Raw genomic sequence first — 19,619 nt, 5'->3', positions numbered from 1 at the left:
AGTCATTTTTATCCATAAAACGATACAGGATATAGGATATTTTTACTTTGACTTTTACGTCCATAAAAAATAAAGGTTTTAATCATGTTATCAATACACACATCTCATGCTGTGCTGATCTCCAGGAGGTCTGAAAATGTAAATCTAAGAACGCCTGATAACAAGGATACTATCATGTTCTTTCGTTGACATGCTGTGGAAACTATTATAGGCCTGGCATATAACTTTTAATGTCATATTTCCTTCAAACCATAACTTTTGAAATTCTCACTCGTTTTCATTCGTTGAAACGGCAAAGCATACTTTCTTTTTTTTCTTACAAATCGAATAACATGTCTTATATATTTTCACCATAAAAATTTCCGCCAAGTAATTCAAACCAATGCTAGTACCCCGTAATCTCTTTATCAAACAAAGACGATCTCGAATTAGATAGCCAGCTCTTTATAGCTGGCCAAAATCAGAATCCCTCAAAGGGACAGGGACAATAAAATGTTTGTTTGTTGTTGTTGTTTTGGCCAAATAATTATTTTATTGTTTTGATTACGTTCGATAAATTTGGTTTTACCATAGACCACTTATCTTTCCTATTTTGGAGATTGATGATAAAAGACATAATGTACGATTTTGGTAAAATTTTAATTTTGTTCTTCTTTTTTGTCAAAAATTACTATGATTACATAATATTACTACTATGTACTAGTAACACTTTATCTGTCAAGGGGGTCTTCTGATCATTTTAACCTGAGACTAGTAAACCAACAGTATGGACAACCCAAGGAATCATTTGGAAATCTTACTTTGTTTGCTTTGGCTAAATCCTGTTCAAGTGGTGGGTTAATCAACAATACAATGAGAGGACATTTATGAGCCTCAATTAATTAAATGAGATTCTGGTTACAGATCCCAAAATTGAAGTACTGTGAGTTAAATTAATTGACTTTTGAACGATCCTGATGAATCTCATCAATAATTTCTGAACGTCGTTGACTTGAGGATGATTTGAAGTGACCGCCAATTATGACCGTTTAATATGTATTTATAGTAAGATTACTAGCAATGTGGAAAAAGAGACATGTAGCACCAAAATATGGCACCTTTTGCTGAAGGAGCAAAGTTCAACAAACCATAACTGCGCTTCTAGATATCGTTTGGAGTCAAATGATGTATCATTTTAAAGCTTGAAGGGTTCAGAACCAGAAAGCCGTTACTCACTATGACCAGCTCTCACAAAATGAGCATGAAGTTGGCTCCTTGCTTTGGTCTTCAAAAATCAATTTACTATATACAATGTCTTTTGTTCTCTATTTAATTTGAGCTTAGAATTTCATCTGAGTCCCGGGATATGAGTCTAGCATATAAACCGTGTTAAGTTCACAAACTCATGCATCTATATCATCTATAGTGTTCTGACGACTTTATGCTCATTTTGTGGGAGCAGGTGATTGTGAGTTGAGGCTTTCTGGCTTTCAACCCTTGTTATGATATTAATATATTGTCTAAACACGAAATAAAAAAAAATGATTGAGGTATTTTGAGGCCTTTTTGAAAATTGAGTTACCATCGGCCTAATTACCTTGTATTAACATTAGGTTATCATTAATACTGAGAACACCGAAGGTCTAGCATACTTGCTTCTGAAGTTATGAGGTTTTGTGATGTCCATTTTCTTATGTATTTTATTGTTTCTTACTCCATATTTTTGCCTTTATCTCAATTTCAAATTTGCTGCCTTTGGCCCCATGGACCAGATCGTGTCACATATTTACTTTAGAATTCATAATTTGGATAATTGCAACTAACAATTATACACAAAACTCATGAATCTATGCTATCAGAGGCAGCATTATATTCCTGACTATAGTCGTGTTCACACGGTCGGATATAAGTGAGTTATTACCGGTAATAAGCGACATATAACCGGTTGCAATTTTTTTGTGCGTATTTCTCCTGAAAAGGAGAAATTGTGTGGGTAAAGTTCAGCCTCGTACGTGTTCTCCCCCGTTTGGCTGATGACGTAGGTAAATGAAGCGGGCACTTGATCATGCTCTCATCATACAATCACAATCACTTTGACAAGTTTGACATTAGCAACAATGAGTTGTACTATCGCTTACCATAACAATGCTGCATAACAATATGCACAATATTGTTCTCATTTCGGGAACAAAACCCAACAGTATTGTTACTATGCGTTTGCTTTGTAATATTTCATCCAACTGAAACTATAGCATTGTAATATACAGGGAAATCAGATGCATGAGTTTGTGGACTTAACACGGTTTTATGCTAGACTCAGATGAAATTCTAAGCTCAAATTATGTATTTATTTTTTAGGCCTAATATTTCTCATGATATTAATATACATATGAATTGTAATATCACAATTGTCTAATATATAAAAAAAGAAGCGGCTGATTTTATCCATATGTTTAAAACCAATAAATTTGGAATACTTAATTTGGAATTTTTTTTCTGTGAACAACAACAGTATACGTTCTGTCCATTGAGAGCGTTTATAGTCCCTTTTCTCACAGCGGGCACATCTCATTTCATGACGTCACCGTTTTTCTAGGCCAAATCTGTCTCGTTCGAAGGAACTCACCACTTAAGTTGGTTTTTGCGGAATATCAATTTTAAACGTCTTATTTTCTCAAAAAAGGAGTCATTTTCATTGTCCTCATAATATTAGCTTGCCAATGATATGATGTTGTTTTTGCAATAGACCTGCCCTTTAAGTCCGACCGTGTGGATTAGGCCACGCGTTCCTATTCGCCATCGAAGTGACGTCATAATTGGATTAACTACCATGGCAATGGATGAATACAATTTTTGAATAGATCGCCCTGCTCTACAAGCATATTGCACTAATCACGTGTGTTTGTCGCTCTTTTCAAAGATACTTATCTTACAGGTGCGAGTGATCAGCCTTTCTTTGTCATCTATGTTTCAATGCATCGGTACCTCGTGAACGTTGTAATGCAGGGCGATAAAGTTAGAATTGTATTCATCCATTGCTATGGCAGTTAATCCGAATCACTTCGACGGCGAATTGCCCACCAAAAATTCTACAGAAAAGAACGCCTCGCCTAAACGCTGTACGAGTGCTAGGGTTCGTTGTCCTACCGCTTGTAGTATATTAAAACTAACTTCTTTTTTAAAAATATAATAATATTTAATAAAATCTCATCTACAGTAGTCTTTGTCAAAGACTTCTCGTGTTCGAGGAGGTAACACAATGTTTTTCGAGAGTGTGTGGTACCTAGTAGCTTCTCCCATAGATACACGGTCTGTAGCAAAGACTAAATACAGCTGCAATTTTTAGAATTTTAATTTAACATTGCTTTTATCAAATATATCAATAAAAAAAACAATAAAAGATCATTCTTTATAAAATAACGTTGTAAAGACAAAGAATCATGAATAGCTACATTTGTTAACAGAGAGGCAAAAGCGCAAGGATTGGAGTTCAGGAGGAGACATTCCGAATCACCAATTTTGACTGAATATTGCCACATTTTAGTTTGTGAGTATATAGTAGCTTCTATTTAAGGTTAGCAACTTTGGTAGTTCACAGCATCTTGCGAATGGTATTGAGCTTTAGCAAAAAATGCATTGATCATTTCATGGCGAGTGTGTAGAAGAATTTAAATATCAAAGATATAGTTTTGTAGGTCCTGTAGTTCTTGAGTTATGTTGTAAAGAGGGCTGAAACAACAACACTTTTGTAAAACGTACATAACTCAATAACAACAATAAATCAAGCAAGTTTCAAAGTATAATTATGATTTGTAGGATGAACTATTGCAAAACATGAAAGTGTTATTTTTCAATAAATATAATATGTTAAGATCATGAAAATCGATTTTTTGTTACTTCGACCAACAATATATCGTGTAGGGAAACCCTTAGATGCGCAATAGTTCGGCATATCGATATTATTGTTTAGGCTGTATAAAATTAATGTTTCGGTTCTTGTCCCTCAATTTCTGGGATTGTCAAGATTTTGAATGATTAGACTTGTGCCAAAAGTCACAGAAGATATACACGAAAATACAATAAATTATTTTCATTGGAAAACAAATAAAGTGGTACCACCTAATTTAGCAAAATGCATTAATAAGGTACCGTGAATATCCTTTGTCTTATGTCTACCCATAAGCAAGGACAGAGAGCTCGGTGCAAACAAAATGAATCCTTGGAAAAAGAGGGTTTTTATAACCAAAATTGCAAATCCATAGATCACACTTTAAAAATAGGCTATGCATCAAACGAAAAAAGACTTCACTAATCCCCACCATCTATGCTCAATCGCTTTAATGATCTACAGTGTTACAGTTAGTAATTGAATACCTGAGTGGAAGAAGGGCCCAACTCCATCAAAACTGTTTTCAAGATATTAAGAAAAAACTTAATATTTGGAAAAGTTTTATAGGCAGAATGTTTTCATCTGCAGAGGACCTTTAATACATGAACATACAATATTACATACATTCGAAATTATAAAAGATGTTTCCATGGCAACGGTACAGGTCTTAATACGAGCTGGAGTTGGGCCCTTCTTCCACTAATATACTGCAACTACCAGTTTCATACGCAGATGTGTTATAAATAGCTACGGAAATTTGGTAATTATCCATTAATTACACAAATAGAAGCATGTAATATGTTATCTACCAAAAAAACGTTGACAACGTAAAGAAATCAGCAAGTTTAAAAAAACCCACCACGGCTCACTTTTTGAAACTTGGTCCCATTTGTAAAAGGTACTGATTTAAACTTTATCATATTTACATCAATTTAAAACATTTCCAGAAGTGTTATGTATCTTTAATGTGCAGATGCGATATTAATTTGTAAGCTTTCTGGAACGACCTGAACGGTTATTATCTTGTTCTTGCATGATAAGCCAATATCTTTTTGTGTTTTGTTTTATAATATCATGATTAATGATTGAATTAAACGAATAACAAGTAGGCTTGTTTGTAATCTTGTTGGAAACGCTGTATTCTGTTGAAATAAAATAAAAACACTGATTTGCTGTTGGTGTTCAAATGGGACCAAGTTTCAAAAAGTGAGCCGTGGTGGGTTTTTTAAACTTGCTGATTTCTTTACGTTGTCAACGTTTTTTGGTAGATTTCTTTCTTTTTATGAATGTAGCCAAGCAGCTCCAAGCTTGGAAAGTCAGGTTATGAAGTGCACCATAAAACGAATAAAACGAAAAATGGATGTTTGAAGTTGCCATTCTTGATTCATGACAATAAATAATTAAACAAAACTTTATCAGTCGTTTATTTTTAAAACTTGCTCGTCACGCGTGACTGTAATGTTCAGAGGCGTACACAATGATCAATAAACATTTTAATATACTTTAATTATTCCAGGCTACGTAAATATGTAAATAAAATGTAAATATGAACAACACACACCCAATGTTGACAATGCCAGAGAGACACACATAGAGTAAATCCGATTTAGGCCTACTTCATGTCGGAACTGGTAAATGCGCATATATTTAAGCCTATACTACGGAAGCGTCTAAATGCCCCAGATAATCGTGTTTTAATGTTGGTGGTTCTTTGTAGCCCTGCGGGGTAATCTACTTGGCTATCCGAATTTCGCGGTTTGTGGTTCTTTGTAGCCTTCGGGGCAACCTAGTTGAATATTCCTATTAAGCGGCGGTTGTCGGCGATCTTTCGTGGTTTGTGGTTTTCATCAAGCCCTGCACTCTATCGGGAGCTAATTTATAGTTTAAGCTTGTTGAATATCCATATTTCGTGGTTTGTGGATCTTTGTAGCCCTGTGGGGCAATCTAGTTGCATATCCAAATTTCGCGGTTTGTGGTTCTTTATAGCCCTGCGGGGCAATCTAGTTGGTATCAATATTAAGCGGCAGTTGTTGTTGATCTTTCGCGGTTTGTGGTTCTTTATAATCGAATAATCGATAGGCCTGCGGGCAATCTAATTTGATATCCCAATTTCGGGGTTTGTGGCTCTTTGTAGCCCAGCGGGGCAATAGAGTTGAATATCGTGGTTTGTGGTTTTAATTTCCCTCAACAAGCCCTGCCCTCTATCGGGAGCTAGTTTATAGTCTAAGCTTGTTGGATATCCGTATTTCGTGGTTTGTGATTCTTTATAATCGATAGGCCTGCGGGCAATCTAGTCTTTCGCGGTTTGTGGTTCTTTGTAATCTTTCGTGTTTTGTGGTTTTAATTTCCCTCATCAAGTCCTGCTCTCTATCGGGAGCTAATTTGTAGTTTAAGCTTGTTGGATATCCCTGTTTCGTGGTGTGTGGTTCTTTGAAGCCCTGTGGGGGAATAGTTCCATATCCAAATTTCGCGGTTTGTGGTTCTTTATTTGCGGGGCAATCTACTTGGATATCAATATTGAGCGGCAGTTGTTGGCGATCTTTCGCGGTTTGTGGTCTTAATTTGTTGGATATCCATATAATCGATATGCCTGCGGGCAATCTGGTTGGATATCCAAATTTCGCGGTTTGTAGTTCTTTGTAGCCCTGCGGGGCAATCTAGTTGGATACACCTATTAAGCGGCGGTTGTCGGCGATCTTTCGCGGTTTGTGATTTTAATTCCCCTAATTAAGTCCTGCCCTTTAGCCCTGTGGGGAAATCTAGTTGGATATCAATATTCAGCGGCAGTTGCTGACGATCTTTCGCGGTTTGTGATTTTCATTTATAATATTTATATCAAATATAATTTCAGTCTGAGCTGTGAACAGAGCCACTGATAAATAAATAATAAATAATAAATAAATTTCGGTGTTTTAAATGACGAAGATGCCATGATAGTCAGGCATGGTGATAGCATCTGGATGGTGAAAGTAGGCCCAAGGCCTAGGCCTAAATGTGAATAAAAAATCAAACATGTTTGTCTGATGAAAAAAATAATAATATCACAATAGCAATGGATGTTCGAAATGGTGTTATTCTTGATTTACGACAATAAATTGATTAATAAAACATTTAAAAAAAGTGGTGGGAAGTTTCGAACTTGAGCAAAAATTCATAAATGGATTAGAAGTCCATGGCCTTAACCACTTCGCCACGGTGACGTCCCGTTATTACGATGTGTGAAAGTGGAGTATTTATTAATATGAATATATGCTGTGGTCCGGAAAGAATAAAAGAATTGTGATAAACTTGATTTTTTGGCGAATGGGGTCCAGGATTTGTATGTAGGGCATCCAGGAAAATGCCTGGGTATATTTGAAAGTGAATCTGAAAAAATAGTGCGACAGTGACAGCCATTTATGGCTGTAGCAGTGTCGAAAGATTGTGGATATCAGTATGATTAGCTATGATTTGCCACTAATGAAATACCGCGTGAAATAAAGCAAGAATGTTTGTTTATTATCAAACAATCGGATTGACTGTAAGATTCGTGTAACTTTTTGAAATAAAGAGTTATTAAAATATGACACTTTGGACAGTAAATACGATTTAGCATGGTTTTAGATATATTTTGTACCCAGCGAAAATATCATAGAACAATAGCGTTTTGTTCCGTGTAAATATAGTCTCGCGGTGCATCTGTTTATTCTTCTTTATCAGTCGTTTTTTTAAAACTTGCTGGTCAAGCTACCGCGTGACCCTAATCAAGAAAGTTTATTGTAGTGAAAAGCAGATTTCATGGATGAGCAAAATTCCTCTTTAACCCAATATTTGTGGAAGAAGGGCCCAACTCCATGGAGTTGGGCCTTTCTTCCATGAAAACCACGATTAAGTGTACGTGGAAGACTATTTAGAGAGTGGATTTTGGCTCATCTTTCACACACAAGGAAGAACAATCTGCTGGCAATAAAATGCTGGGTCTAACTCATTTTTGTAAAAAATTGGAGTTGGGCCCTTCTTCCACTCAGGTATTCAATTATGTTTTCGCCTACATATTTCAGTATGATGGTTGCGTTCAAGTATTTGCAAGTATCATTGGCTGTGATCGCGCTGATTTATCAGTCCTGTTCTGCAACTCCAGCGAAACGTGTTAAAAGTAAGTCACAGTACAATTTTATGTTTTGCTTGTATTCCAGCCAGTCATTGGGGCTGTGCAACTCGGGGAGTTAGCAAGGAATTTTCTGGCAAGTTGAAGGGGAGGGGGGAGGGAGAAGCGACTTTTGGCAAACATTTATACAGGCTGTATCAAAATAATTGCAATTTCATCCAAATGCAACATTATGATCCCACCTAGTTTATAGATAAATGTTATAAATTGTCCAACAACTATATATAAATTGTGATCATTTCAATATGATCCAATGATACATACAAAGAAGCAGCTTTTCAACAAACTAAAATATTGATGGGTAACCATCATTTTGATACACTCTGTACGGCACCGTTTTAAGGCCAAAAAATTGGTGTGTGCCCCGAAAAATCACTATGGCCGATCGGTCGATGTTTGTTTTGAACCTTTTTTAAACTCGCCAAAATATTATATTATGCTTCTTCCATGAAGGTCATTTGTCAATTTTGACTACTTTACTTTATAACTGTTAGTTAATCATTATTACGATTGGTCTTTCAATAAAAAATTCATTTTAGTGGAAAACATTGAGATTTGAACATAAATTGTAATTCAAAAAGAAGAAAAAATGCGACCCTGATTTTTAAGGATTTATGGTCGGTAGCTGATTCCAACACAATATTTTATTGCCTAATAAACGCTCTACAAAGACTTAGGGAAACAGTACGGAAACGTTCAAATATGTTAATGTTTTGTATAACAATCATGATATTTATCTACTTGAATATTGCTGTTATATATTTGGAATTTTACTCTGACAAGGAATGGTGACATTGGACTTGATAGTCGTGGTCAAGATCCGGATCCTCAACATAAGATACAAGTTTTCAAGCGGGACATTCAGACGCTGACTTACATAGTCGTTTGATTCATAAGAAAGGTTTGTATCATGCATGGTTGAGGTTTTTGTACACTGTAAAGGTAACCATTTTACGGCACTTCCACATGACTTTAATGTACATGCTGCTCCCCCAAAAAACAACCAACCAACCAAACAAACAAACAAACAGAACCCTCATTGCGTACTCTTTATCTTTTCATATTTTTGAAAAGTATATCAAACATATTACATAAAGAACCTTTAATCGTTGGCTTTAATAAAAAATAAAAAATAAAATAAATGTAGATATTTATATAGCGCTTTATGCCGTAAACAGCCTCAAAGCGCTTTACATTTATTCCGCCGTTATTAGAATATGCCGGAACCACGTTTGCTGCCTACAAATGGCGCAGGGTTCATCAGTACAACGACTGTGACTACCTAACAGCTTCCCATTGCACCTGGGTGGGGTGAGGCAAGCGTGACAAAGCGCCTTGCCCAAGGGCGCAACACGGTGGCGGGACGGGGACTCGAACCCACGCACGTCAACTTGGCAAGCTCTCAGATTATGAGTCCAAGGCCGTAACCACTGAGCCACCGTGCCCAAAAAAACTATTTCAAACAGCTCACAAATTTTGAAGAAACGCCTTTTTTAACAGTCAGAATTAATAGGTAAATTTTCACGGGAAAATTTCTGGACACGTGACACCCATGGGCGCAGACATATTAGCATTATGGAATGTGACCCCGAGCACAGCGGGTGGTCTACCAATGTATTTGAATAGGAAGAATTACTCCTTTGATTCAAAATAAGTAACTTGTCGCAAGTTAATAATATTATGGTAAGAGTTTCCGTAGATAAATATTTTTTTCTGTAGGTAGATATTTTTTAAATTACGTTTTGATGATATTGTGAAAAAAATTAAGATTACATGATATTCAATAAATTTGCAATACACGAATTTCTATCGAAATTGCAGCCAAGAATACTATTTCGATTCAAAATTACTAAGACTTGAATAGCGAGGTCACCGCCGGGGGTCAGAGATCAGCTCGAGGTCCCACTCACATTGATACGCATTGGTCACGTGTCCAGAAAATTTTCCCGTGAAAATATACCCATTAATGTTGACTGTTTAACGAATATCCGTTTTTCACTCTGCCCATGGAATGGTTCATGCTGTGGAGTGGCCTGCAAGCCCCTGCAAGATTACCAGATAGACCTCACTGCACATCACTTGATTTCCTTTGGGACAAAATCCAAATCGACGTTTATGAGCGAGGACCGCCAGCTAGCCTTCGCAACCATATTACTGCTACATTTGCAATTATCTGGCACACAAGGATGGTACGCAATGCAATGGATGCAATGAGGACCAGGGCTGAAACCTGTATTCGTCAAGGAAGCAACCAGGTAGAGGGCAGAGCAGCACAGTCCTTTTCAAGGCTACATTTAATTCGAAAAAGAAAAATGACTTATGATGTAGATAAAAAAAGAAACAACAAAGTAAGAAACATAATAAAACAAAAAGGCTTAAATAAAATTAAGTAACTGCAAGTATAGCAAAAGAAGTCTCATCCCAAATCCATTCTGCCCACAAATTGATGACACTTAAGGGATCTGGAATGAGCGTTTTGAGCGCTTCGACAGCATTTTTTGTGGGACAGGATGAGAGCACATCAGACATATCGAATTGCATTCTGAATACGACGAATGTCTTTCTGATATCAAATAATTTTTGAAATTCACGATATAATACAAATTTATGGCAAATTATTAAAATTTGATATTTTTCACATTTTTGATATATATCAGTCCTCGAAGTAAATTTTATAAATCTAATGATATATTTTAAAGTGTATGTAGTTGGGAGGAAGCCGACGATCAATTGAAAATTTTGACCTTTCATATTGAAGATATGGATTTTTTCCCAAAAGACCTTATTTTTTTTTTGGTGTTTTGGAAAAAAAATCCATACCTTCAATACGATAGGTCAAAATTTTCAATTGATCGTCGGCTTTTCATCGCACCTACATACACTTTAAGTATAAATCATCAGATTTATACAGTTTACTTCGAGTACTGTTAAATATCAAAAATATCAATTTTAATAATTTGCCATAAAATGTGTATTACATGATTTCGAATTTCAAAAAATCAAAATTATTTGATATCAGAAGGACATTCTTCGTATTCAGAATGCAATTCGATATGTCTGATGCGCTCTAATGTCCCACAATAAATACTGTCCAAACGTTCATACCCTCCCTTAACAAAATCAACAGTCCATTCGGCTATCAAGTTATCATTGAGGAATATTTATTATCATACCACTAAGGGAAACATCAAAGAACACCGCTAACCTGATATATTTTCGTATCTAGTCAGTGAGTGCGTATTTTACGCTTTATATCTAGTCAGTGAGAGCGTATTTCGCAAGCCGGATACGCGTGTTCGGCGAGGTACGCGTATAAAGGTGATTCGCGTAAACCGGACGCGTAAAATGCACGCAATCTGTAATACGCGGAACAGTCATCTGTTTTTGTAATGTTTTTTGGTTTTGTTTTGTTTTTGCAGCAATTAAAATGTTTAAAAACGTAATTATTTCAATATTTAGAATGACTTAGTGGTATGATAAATTCGTTATTAGGTTCAGCGTCGGTATGGTACGGGAAATTATCGTGCGCTCAGTGTCATACTGGGTTCAGCCTTCGGCTTCACCCATATGGTTGGCTAAGCAGGTCATTACGTGTATTGATACGTGTATTCGAAATTTCGAATACGCGTAATAGAATAGGCCAATCAGCGTTTAGATTCGAGAACGTGGGTTACAATTTCGACCTCGTGAGACTGCCCGCATGTGATATCAAAGCAATTGGCACTTGTCCTCGTGCACTAATAACAAACTTCACTTAATAATCAAAAGGCTTATAACTTACAAGAATAAGAAGCGGGAGAAGAAGATGTGAATGAAGATTATTTTGAAACGGACCCGATATACCGTAGCATTCATTTCTACATACTTACAAAGTATGATGTTTTGCATAACTTTTATTTTGCATAAAGAAACACCGCGCGATGTGAGTTGTAAGGGTGCAAACTATCAAATTACTGTTTCTCATCATTTATTAGACATTCGGATAATCATCCCTAAAAACAGAAACATACAGTCATGCAGCGTACACTTTTAAAACATGTGTTTGAACCTGAGGTAGGCATAATACTAGTTCCAGGTTTGAACATAAACACTAACTTATGCAGGATACACCCCATGCAGCCTACGCCTATACGGTAGGTATGACCAAACACGGAGGAGCTGAAGGTCACTCTGTATGATTTATCTTCTACCTGAGCATGCAAATGCCTCAGAATATAGACAACCGCAGGTCAAGGCTGTGTATGTGTTGTTCGGTATCGGCCGCTTTAGGGCACACGGTCACTGTTCTAATATTCTCTACTTTCAAAGAATAATTCATATTATAATTTATATGTAGCCTAGCCTAATACTTTAGGATTCAATGTGGAGACAGATATATACAGATATTGCTAATTCATTTGTTACATACACTATCCGCTGTTTAAAATGTTTTTATTCCAGGACGGAATAAATGTAGGCCCTATTCCACATAGAATAAAGTTGGTACTAAGAGTGGAGTGTATCCTATCTATTTTTTGCTACATCAGAAAATATTTCAACACGGAATAAATGCATTTTAATTTCCCCAGAGAATTTTTGAAAAAGCATTTTGTATAAAGGAAGCCGATAGGCCTACCTTTAACCCTCAGTTCTCCCCTTAAAAGGTATGAAAATACCAAAAACGACTTTATTCTCTGATCTTTTAGCATGTTCTGTTCATTCCCGTCATTTCTTACAAAAAACGGCGTGATGTAGCACGGTGAGGATTAAATTATCTCCGAATTTTTATCTGCAGTGAACGAGGTTGTTTACGTGCCTCGATTTAAATACACGGGCTTTAAAATTTCCCTCCCACGTTCTCGAAACTCAACGCTGATTGGTCTGTTCCATTGCGCGTATTCGAAATTTCGAATACACGTATTAATGAACGTTATGATCTGTTTAGCCAACCATACACCCAGTATGACACTTCGCGCACGATAATTTCCCGTACCATACATCCGCTTCACCTAATAACTAATAATATTCAAACATGGTACGTGTACAAACGTCGAAATAGCCAATCCTCCTCATTGGACTGAAACGGGTGCATTTCTTTAAACGCGCAGATCTTCAAAAGTTATGATGAACCGATTGAATATTTATTCCGCTTTATTAAAGCTAACGATTAAAGGTTTCTTTACATACCAAGATATATTTGTTCAACCTTTCTAAAACAGGAAGGAAGGAATGAGGGGGGGGCACCGTGTATATTATTATCCCACGTAAATAATATGCGCACATTTTTATTCCCATAATTAATTTTTGAAACATAATAGATTGAGCCACAAAAGGGTCGAATATATAAGTCTCCAAAAACTTGTAATTTAGTGAGCATTATGCCCGTGGTTCGACCAATCAGTATAGTGCGACTTGAAGTCAAACAGAAATTTGCAAAATTTATCTTGCATCCATTTTACACCCTAGATCAGTATGTGCTGTGATCGAGCAAAATCAGTCGAAAGTCGGAAATATTGATTTTGAGATATAGCCAAAGCAAGTATTTCCTTTTGTTTCCTACCGGTACTGTTTTGGAAACTCTTTACTGTAACTGCTTATATCTTTTAAACTGGTTGTCCAAATTCAATTTCAAAATGTAGTTTTGCAAATGTTGTTTACAATCCTATAATAAGAAATTGAATATGTCCGACTTCAGACTGATTTATCTTGTTCCGAAGTCTGTTCTGTCAGATGCTCTAGTGCTTTTCTACAAATTATTGCTATAATAATTATGTGGCGTTCACATTAGAAGTTTGAAAACACTTGGGTTTTTAAGATGTCAGAAAATTCGTTGGAACCCTCATTTTAAGGGCCACCCTGAGTTTTTCACAATCATTTAATACTTCAATTTCGCCCAAAATGTCACTTTCGGCGTTCTTGTACTGACCTGTTAATTTTGCATGTGGTTTATTATCCAGGCTACCCTGCAGCGTATCGCCGGGCAGAAGACCAATACAGAAAGAACTTACACAAGTATGAATTAGATCAAGGCTACCATCGCCGGGCGGACTGAAGCTACTTTGCATAGTGGTCAGACTTCACGTTAAGAAGCGCAACAGTCGAATTTCATGGGAGCATTGAATTTGGGTTGGGTGGATTTTTTAGTGGTGTGTGGGTGTTTAATTTCCACTTTCGTCTCACTGGTAGGCGAAGTTGTTTTGGGAGGGGGGTGGGGTATTTTGAATTCAACTACTTTCAATACTTCCCCTATGGATAATGGAAGCTTGTTTTAACCTAATCTGATTTCAACCTAGAGGTTAGTTGAAATCGGGTTGAAATTTCAACGTTGACACAACGTTGAAATTGCAACCTGATTTCAACTAATATCTAGTTGAAATCAGGTTGAAATTAAATTGAAGTCCATCAGGTGGAAATTCATTTGCAAATACCACGTGATTTTAACCTGATTTCAACGTTGAAATTGATTTCGATGTCGAAATTTTAACGTCAGGTGTGCCCACTGGGTTATGGAAATCATACCAATGTTGATAGGTAACTTGTTGTTTTCGGTAATCATTATAATCTTCTATGAAATCTGAAGGCTTAATCCCCAATGTAACATTTATATATGGCTGTAATTTTTTTTTATCTCATTCAAATAAGTTTGTGTGTTTAAAATTGAGTGTTGTTATTCTAACATTTTAAAGGGATAATGTTACGATTACCGGAGGATGAGCATAAATAAAGCGTCTAGATCAGCCTATCGCAGATTATGTGAGAGAGCTCGGCATGGAGTCGATATTTAGGTTGAAAAACATACTTTTTATGTAATTTTTACCACAATTTGTACCCCAAAAAAATTACCAGATAGACCTCACTGCACATCACTTGATTTCCTTTGGGACAAAATCCAAATCGACGTTTATGAGCGAGGACCGCCAGCTAGCCTTCGCAACCATATTACTGCTACATTTGCAATTATCTGGCACACAATGATGGTACGCAATGCAATGGATGCAATGAGGACCAGGGCTGAAACCTGTATTCGTCAAGGAAGCAACCAGGTAGAGGGCAGAGCAGCACAGTAAACTCTCTTCAGAAGAACCAAAGACAAACCAAACAGCCCTTTTCAAGGCTACATTTAATTCGAAAAGAAAAATGACTTATGATGTAGATAAAAAAAAGAAACAACAAAGTAAGAAACATAATAAAACAAAAAGGCTTAAATAAAATTAAGTAACTGCAAGTATAGCAAAAGAAGTCTCATCCCAAATCCATTCTGCCCACAAATTGATGACACTTAAGGGATCTGGAATGAGCGTTTTGAGCGCTTCGACAGCATTTTTGTGACAGGATGAGAGCACATCAGACATATCGAATTGCATTCTGAATACGACGAATGTCTTTCTGATATCAAATAATTTTTGAAATTCACGATATAATACAAATGTATGGCAAATTATTAAAATTTGATATTTTTCACATTTTTGATATATATCAGTCCTTGAAGTAAATTTTTTAAATCTAATGATATATTCTTAAAGTGTATGTAGTTGGGAGGAAAAGCCGACGATCAATTGAAAATTTTGACCTTTCATATTGAAGATATGGATTTTTTCCCAAAAGACCTTATTTTTTTTTTTGGTGTTTTGGAAAAAAAAATCCATACCTTCAATACGATAGGTCAAAATTTTCAACTGATCGTCGGCTTTTCATCGCACCTACATACACTTTAAGTATAAATCATCAGATTTATACAGTTTACTTCGAGTACTGTTAAATATCAAAATATCAATTTTAATAATTTGCCATAAAATGTGTATTACATGATTTCGAATTTCAAAAATCAAAATTATTTGATATCAGAAGGACATTCTTCGTATTCAGAATGCAATTCGATATGTCTGATGCGCTCTAATGTCCCACAATAAATACTGTCCAAACGTTCATACCCCCTCCCTTAACAAAATCAACAGTCCATTCGGCTATCAAGTTATCATTGAGGAATATTTATTATCATACCACTAAGGGAAACATCAAAGAACACCGCTAACCTGATATATTTTCGTATCTAGTCAGTGAGTGCGTATTTTACGCTTTATATCTAGTCAGTGAGAGCGTATTTCGTAAGCCCGATACGCGTGTTCGGCGAGGTACGCGTATAAAGGTGATTCGCGTAAACCGGACGCGTAAAATGCACGCAATCTGTAATACGCGGAACAGTCATCTGTTTTTTGTAATGTTTTTTTGGTTTTGTTTTGTTTTTGCAGCAATTAAAATGTTTAAAAACGTAATTATTTCAATATTTAGAATGACTTAGTGGTATGATAAATTCGTTATTAGGTTCAGCGTCGGTATGGTCCGAGAAATTATCGTGCGCTCAGTGTCATACTGGGTTCAGCCTTCGGCTTCACCCAGTATGACACTTCGCGCACGATAATTTCCCGTACCATACATCCGCTTCACCTAATAACTAATAATATTCAAACATGGTACGTGTACAAACGTCAAAATAGCCAATCCTCCTCATTGGACTGAAACGGGTGCATTTCTTTAAAAGCGCAGATCTTCAAAAGTTATGATGAACCGATTGGAATATTTATTCCGCTTTATTAAAGCTAACGATTAAAGGTTTCTTTACATACCAAGATATATTTGTTCAACCTTTCTAAAACAGGAAGGGAAGGAATGAGGGGGGGGGGGCACCGTGTATATTATTATCCCACGTAAATAATATGTGCACATTTTTATTCCCATAATTAATTTTTGAAACATAATAGATTGAGCCACAAAAGGGTCGAATATATAAGTCTCCAAAACCTTGTAATTTAGTGAGCATTATGCCCGTGGTTCGACCAATCAGTATAGTGCGACTTGAAGTCAAACAGAAATTTGCAAAATTTATCTTGCATCCATTTTTACACCCTAGATCAGTATGTGCTGTGATCGAGCAAAATCAGTCGAAAGTCGGAAATATCGATTTTGAGATATAGCCAAAGCAAGTATTTCCTTTTGTTTCCTACCGGTACTGTTTTGGAAACTCTTTACTGTAACTGCTTATATCTTTTAAACTGGTTGTCCAAATTCAATTTCAAAATGTAGTTTTGCAAATGTTGTTTACAATCCTATAATAAGAAATTGAATATGTCCGACTTCAGACTGATTTTTCTTGTTCCGAAGTCTGTTCTGTCAGATGCTCTAGTGCTTTTCTACAAATTATTGCTATAATAATTATGTGGCGTTCACATTAGAAGTTTGAAAACACTTGGGTTTTAAGATGTCAGAAAATTCGTTGGAACCCTCATTTTAAGGGCCACCCTGAGTTTTTCACAATCATTTAATACTTCAATTTCGCCCAAAATGTCACTTTCGGCGTTCTTGTACTGACCTGTTAATTTTGCATGTGGTTTATTATCCAGGCTACCCTGGAGCGTATCGCCGAACAGAAGACCAATCCAAAAAGAACTTACACAAGTATCAATTTGATCAAGGCTACCATCGCCGGGCGGGCTGAAGCTACTTTGCATAGTGGTCAGACTTCACGTTAAGAAGCGCAACAGTCGAATTTCATGGGAGCATTGAATTTGGGTTGGGTGGATTTTTTTAGTGGTGTGTGGGTGTTTAATTTCCACTTTCGTCTCACTGGTAGGCGAAGTTGTTTTGGGAGGGGGGTGGGGTATTTTGAATTCAACTACTTTCAATACTTCCCCTATGGATAATGGAAGCTTGTTTTAACCTAATCTGATTTCAACCTAGAGGTTAGTTGAAATCGGGTTGAAATTTCAACGTTGACACAACGTTGAAATTGCAACCTGATTTCAACTAATATCTAGTTGAAATCAGGTTGAAATTAAATTGAAGTCCATCAGGTGGAAATTCATTTGCAAATACCACGTGATTTTAACCTGATTTCAACGTTGAAATTGATTTCGATGTCGAAATTTTAACGTGATTTCAACGTCAGGTGTGCCCACTGGGTTATGGAAATCATACCAATGTTGATAGGTAACTTGTTGTTTTCGGTAATCATTATAATCTTCTATGAAATCTGAAGGCTTAATCCCCAATGTAACATTTATATATGGCTGTAATTTTTTTTTATCTCATTCAAATAAGTTTGTGTGTTTAAAATTGAGTGTTGTTATTCTAACATTTTAAAGGGATAATGTTACGATTACCGGAGGATGAGCATAAATAAAGCGTCTAGATCAGCCTATCGCAGATTATGTGAGAGAGCTCGGCATGGAGTCGATATTTAGGTTGAAAAACATACTTTTTATGTAATTTTTTCCACAATTTGTACCCCAAAAAAATCATTATTATAGATGATATAACTTCGTCAAGGATCCTCCGCAGTAAATTTTAATCTTCTCCGTTACATAGCTGTGTGTTTGCCAATATACTATGGACGTATATTGATGTGAAACTCTAATCACGAACCTTCTCTATACATTTATGAAAAATCCATCTCTGCCGGCATTTCAAATGATGAAACTCACACACTGCAATAATTGTCTTCAAAACTACCGCCAAAGAAAGAATAGTTTAAGGTCACTCAAGTGTAACAAATCCTTTATTTCATAGAAGGTTTCCTTCGTAACATCATAAATAATAGATAGATATCGACTATTTAGTAGAAGCAAGATCAGGACATAACAAATATACTGCTCAACATTTTCCAAATAACTTTGTACTGAACGGTTAGTAATTTTACAGGTTTTCAAAATAGGTAGGTAGTTTTGTCAAAACTTGGAATTCACCATTTTTACGCAATATCCTTCACTTCTATTAGAAACGTCCGATTTCTAAAATCTAAAATTTCTAAAAAAGCTTAATATATGTCGACTTTAGAATTTTTTTTAAACAATACCACCAATTCAACTTTCCCGGTATAAATCATTTTGGGACACCCTGTGTAATGACATTAAAACATTAGTAAAATGAGTAACAAATAGCCAATGATATGAAAGGAATAACTCATATTATTGGACTGAATTAAACTTATAATATATGCAAATAGCACCCTCTATATGCACACAAATTATGCGAATTATAGAATAAAAAATACCACAAAAAGGCAAAAAAGTGGTTGTAGACCGTAATAAAAAAAGGGTAATCTATGTACAAATATGTGTATTAGTATATAGCTGTTGGCATTGTCCAGGTCCTACTCTTGAAAACAATATGTTTTTGTAACACAAATTAATAAATTATCACATCAAACAAATGTGGAAAAAGAGACATTATGTACCACCGAAATAGGGTACCTTTTGCTGAAGGAGCAAAGTTAAACAAACAATAACTATGCTTCTGGATATTGTTTAAAGTCAAATGATATACCATTTTAAATGTTATGATAAACACGAAATAGACAGAATTAGGCATGTTCATGAAATTTTAAGTATTAAATAAGTTCCTCTTTTTTTTTGAAAAGATCTTTTCCTTTAAAATGAGGGGTCAACCACCACTGTAGGATTAGATTTGGTGAAGTTACGGCCAAATATGTGACGCAAATAGGTTGTTTTTGACTCCATTGACTTCTACAGTAAAGCAATTAAAAAGTTACCCATATTTCATGTATTTAAGTGCTTGAAGCTGTTTTTCCATGTTTGAAAAAGGAGTATTTTCTCAACATTCTTCTTATTT

General features: G+C 35.8%; 1 long non-coding RNA gene across 1 annotated transcript; it reads left to right on the top strand.

The window, feature by feature from the left end:
* The first annotated feature begins 8,795 nt into the window (after positions 1–8,795).
* Positions 8,796–19,544, top strand: LOC140169910 (uncharacterized). Its single transcript, XR_011861432.1, has 2 exons — positions 8,796–8,916; positions 17,393–19,544. It is a non-coding gene; the product is annotated as an uncharacterized lncRNA (long non-coding RNA).
* Positions 19,545–19,619: the final 75 nt, after the last annotated feature.

The sequence above is a fragment of the Amphiura filiformis genome, chromosome 14, assembly GCF_039555335.1.
Source record: "Amphiura filiformis chromosome 14, Afil_fr2py, whole genome shotgun sequence".
In the NCBI taxonomy this organism is placed as follows: Eukaryota; Metazoa; Echinodermata; class Ophiuroidea; order Amphilepidida; family Amphiuridae; genus Amphiura; species Amphiura filiformis.
This window is presented reverse-complemented; position numbering and strand designations above follow the sequence as displayed.